The following is a 4,774-nucleotide window of genomic DNA, read 5'->3' as shown; positions in this document are numbered from 1 at the left end:
TCAATATAAAAGTCAAAGGGTAAAAATGTCAATTCATTACCATTGGGGTGTCTTTGGTAACTATATGAAACTTGAGGGGGTGTTATTGTCCCAAAATATGCTAAGTTTCATCTGTGTGTTCTTTTAACAAACCTCAAGGGGTGTTAGTGTACTTTATCCTAAATTAAAAAACGTATTAAATGAGTGATTTTTTTAGATCTCAAAAAAGTGTATCAGACCTTCAAAACTCTTATCATGAAAGAACCCTCGTTACTCTTATAAAAATGTAATATAATTCTCAGGAATATTTAGTATGTCATATTGGGAGAATGAACAAGTAAAAACTCCCAATTTATGTGATATTTTATTATTATTCTTTTTGGAGTGAATCATAATGGTAAATTAGAGTATGGCCTATTGATAACCCTTTTTTAATGATTCGTTGATTTATACTGATGAATTTGTTATACCTGTGATTTGTATTCTGTGATTTGTATTTATTAAAAAGGCACTCCTATTCTACAAAACAAAAATAATTGTTCCAATTCAATAAAAAAAAAAATAGATATTTTTATGAGAGGAGTGAGCCTTTTGGGACTGAGAAAAGCGCGGGAAAGAAATCCCCGTGAAAAAAATCCTTGGCGATTCTCTCTCCGTCTCGTTTGGTGTGCGCATAAAGTTAAAGTAGCAGAGGTTGTGCATCACTTTCTTAATCTCCTTCGCCCAGCTCTCTCCGTTCCTTGGCCGATCAGTGATCGGTGGGTCAGGAGGTACGACTACGAGACCGGCTATATATCTTCTTCTACCATATCCTGATAATACGCTCGTTGCCACAGTGGGATATGCCCATCAAAACCCACATGTCACACCTAAAATTTTTCCAGGGTAACACATTCTCTCTCTATATCAGGATTGTCATCTTGGTTCTCCTCTGTTTTTCATATTCCCGTTTGGTTGCAAAGAAAATGTAGGGAAATCAAATAACACAACTTTGCATTTATATTTTGTTTGTTGTTCTATATTTTTGAAGAGCTTAAACCCCTCTACTTCACCAAGTCGAATTGTTCTGTGAGTTTCAGTTGGTGTGAACACACGGCACACAGACCTCATTCAAGTTTACTTCTTTATGCTCTCATGGTCACTAACTGTTTGACAAATTGACCCAAATAAGAGGATTGTGGTTTTAATGAAATTGGTTGTGTTAATATCTGTCTCAGACTAAACTTTTTGGGGTTGTAGTGTGGCTGTACAATGATGTACATTTGTATTTCTGCTTATTGATGTCATAAAAGGTTTGTAATGCCGTGAAAGCTATTTATTTTTGTGTTTATTTGTTTACTGTTGAAGCAATTCTCTTTGGTGGATCCCCCTCTCTCTTATAAGCCCAAGGTAGAGCGCGCGCACACACACACACACACTAGCTTTAAACCACATAGGAATTGTGTCACTTGTGTGTGTATCTCCTATTACAGTTGTTTTGGTTGATAGTTCCCGATCTACTTTAATTGTTTTGGTATTGCAGGCATAAATGGTTGAATGGTGTATTAATTTGCTTGCTTTGTTGAATCATTTCAAGTGTTTCCTACTAAACGACGCTAATTGTGTCTGTTTGTTGGTTTAGAATACGTAATTTCTTCAATTATGAGAAGTTTATTCCTAATGTATGAATGACGTGCCTTCAGATTGTTGGGAAAATGCTATTATTTGACTCCGGTATGCTTAATATCTCAAAAGTTGTTATCTAGACCAATTATTTTGCTGTTATGGTATAAATTGCAAAATTAATTGAACGGTATTCTAATTAATTGATTTAGAAATTGATTGTGTAGGGTTTGAATTCTTGGAATTTGCATTTAGATCACTTTTTGGAATTATTTGTGGTTGACAACACATATCACTGTTAAGACAGTTAGCTAGATCTCAGGATTAATGATCAAACTGCATACTGAACTGTAGTGAGCCTTGAATAATTTAGACAAATTAGGTTCTCTAAAAGAACATAAGAAAGAAATGCAACAATTTGAAATAAGAAAAAGGAAATCCAGAGGCACTACTACTGATACTATTTATCCAGCAAAAGTGAAAAAATTAACCATTAAATGGCATGGAATATGAGATGCTATAAAGAAATAAAATAGCTCACTGAAACAACAGCATGCCAATTGAAGTGGGTCCTTAGCTCAGTGGTAGAGCATTTGACTGCAGATCAAGAGGTCACTGGTTCGAACCCGGTAGGGCCCTCAATTTGATTTATTTATTTTTAACTTAAATTTTATTTTATTTTAAATGAAATTACGAATGACTTACCCCCCCCCCCCCCCCCCCCAAAAAAAAAAAAAAGAGCATGACAATTGATGCACTTTGTTATTTGATTTTTATCTCATAACATGTTTTATACATTTGCTGTTATTATATGTATACATGCTGATTTGGTTCTTCAGAAAGTGATCATTATGCTTCTGATATATATATATATATATATATATTTTTTTTTTTCCCGGTAAGTAAACAATTAAATTGGTTGAATATTTACTAAAGTTCTAGTAGAGTTTAGAGAGAAATACTTTAAATCTGTTGACACTTGTGCAGTAACCACAGGCCACAGGCTGACTGAGAGCGCACACTGCCACTCTCCTGAAGGTGTAAATGACGAGGATTGGAAGATGTGTGATAGGTGGACATCGCAGAAGTTCAGCATTTCGAAGAGAGGTTATTACATCGCAATAGTGTCCCTAGCCATGATGAACTAAATTTATTGGTGCCTCTCTCAATTTTGATATGATCAAAATGTTTTTCATTTTTTTTACTTATTTTTCTTGAATTATGGACAAATGGAAGTATAACTCCTAAAGAAAACACTTCATGAAGCCTCCCGGAATTTGATTGATTGATTTATTCCTTGTTTACGTACGGAAGAAGAAAACTTAGATTTAGAGGACAATCAACACAAGGTCACTTTACCCACTTCTACTTTCATGATAAATTGGCTAAACTAAGGGGAAAAAAATTAGGTGGACATCGCAGTAGTTTATACTTAAGTTCTTTACTACTTGCTTTTGAAGATATAATAGCAACTAAGTTCTTTTTCTACTTACAAACATAGAATGATATATTGATTCATTGCTTGGGTTTTTGCTGCAGCCAAAGGAAGAAGAAAGTCAGGAGAAAGGTGATCATGAGGGGGCAGGTCATTCCATTCCCCTATACGAGCAAACACATTACAAGGTAGGGTCTGGATGGACACATGAGGGTGCTCGGGCATTATATGTATGTTATGAAAATCAATTAAGAAAATTTGTTTTGGGGTTAATTGGAAATGGCGTTGTTTTGCACATTTGTGTTATTGGTAGGATTGTTGAATTTGGATGTGGCTAGTGTGAACTTAGAAATTTGATACATGAGTTCTGCAAATGGTTCTCGAGTTGGTACTATTGTTGCTCCTGAAATTCTTTCAAGTTGGTTTTGCTAGCTTTTATTGTGGGCAAATGCTGGTTGATTATCATCTAAGTATTTAACTGGAAAACTGTATATAAGCTATATATTAAATAATATTTTTTATCAGGTGGTAGTCTGATTGGATTTCGAATTCAATTGGATTTCATTACCCTGTTGGGATTGTTTAATTCCCTCTTCTCAATTTCGATCTGATTGCTTTTGATATGAAAGGGACATGCAGTTTTTGAATAGTAAGTATTTTTTCCCCTACTGTTCCGAAGAATTTACATTAGGAAGCACTTTATGTGACCATAATCCATTTTGTATTTTAGCTAGATGTCTTAACTGATTGTAGTTGATGTAGGAGGAAATGCTGGCTAAGTCATCACAGGCATCTGTCAATCCTGATGCTCACAGTCCAGCCACACCGATGAGGAAGCAGTGCATGACACTCCCGGTATGAAGAGAAAACGTTGCTCGTGGATTTGGATGTGGAGAAAGGGCTGCAAGTTCATCTTCAAGTCGTTTGTCCACAGATGTTGTGATGGAGGCTGACAGGAAGAGGGCTGAAATAGCTGAGCAGCGACATGAGGAGATGCAGAAGTGAAGCAAATCTCAAGAATGAAAGAGTCAATAAATGAAATGAACCCAAAGATGGGGGAGCATTCTTGAAAGGAAAATGATTTTAAAGCCGAGGAGTTGGGCGGAATTCCTTAACCGAATGCTTTTAATGATTGAAATAAATCCAAGGCTGGCATACGCCGCGTACTCCCAGTTTGGCTCCCAGCAGCGGCCACCAACAGAATAATGACTTTTATCTCTTGTGATTCTCTTTGAAATGCAGTTAACACAATTGTTTAACTATTTTGTTGATCAGAATTCTTTTTTGTTGGCCATGTTGTAAATCTTGAGTTCAAATATGCTTGTTTGTCTGTCTTTGGGCTACTTTTTAAAACCATATTCATAAAATTGAACCAAATAAGTCTTATATCTTTCTTATTACTTCTCTAATAAGTTTGAGTTCCATGAATAAAATATAACACATTCAGGCTCTGTTTGGCAAATATTTTTTGTTTTGTGTTTTTTTCGTTGCGAATGGTGTCCGGCGACAAAGCAAAATACGAAAACGTGTTTTGATAACTTTTGCTGAACATGTGTTTGATAACTTTTGTTCTGATTTGAATAGTACCATGTGATGCCAAAATCGAAAATATAAAATTAGTGTTTTCGGTTGTTTCGGCACTGTAGTAATAACACTAGCGATTATTGAAGATCTTTTTAGCTAGTCTTTTATTTTTCATATTTTTTACTTTCAAAAATATTGTAACAAATTTTATGTTACTGAGACATTTCGGTTTGC

The 4,774-nt window shown here is 35.1% G+C and overlaps 1 long non-coding RNA gene and 1 other non-coding gene across 2 annotated transcripts; both read left to right on the top strand.

Annotated features, from left to right (window-relative positions):
- Window positions 1–511: 511 nt before the first annotated feature.
- Window positions 512–4,383, top strand: LOC132306616 (uncharacterized). The gene is made up of 3 exons (XR_009482057.1): window positions 512–864; window positions 2,569–3,665; window positions 3,779–4,383. It is a non-coding gene; the product is annotated as an uncharacterized LOC132306616 (long non-coding RNA).
- On the top strand, window positions 2,149–2,220 carry TRNAC-GCA (transfer RNA cysteine (anticodon GCA)). Its single transcript has one exon. It is a non-coding gene; the product is annotated as a tRNA-Cys (tRNA).
- Window positions 4,384–4,774: the final 391 nt, after the last annotated feature.

Source organism: Cornus florida, unplaced genomic scaffold, assembly GCF_030987335.1.
Source record: "Cornus florida cultivar Cherokee Brave unplaced genomic scaffold, ASM3098733v1 CherokeeBrave_3.0.0_Hap2_Chr05, whole genome shotgun sequence".
Classification (NCBI taxonomy): Eukaryota; Viridiplantae; Streptophyta; class Magnoliopsida; order Cornales; family Cornaceae; genus Cornus; species Cornus florida.
This window is presented reverse-complemented; position numbering and strand designations above follow the sequence as displayed.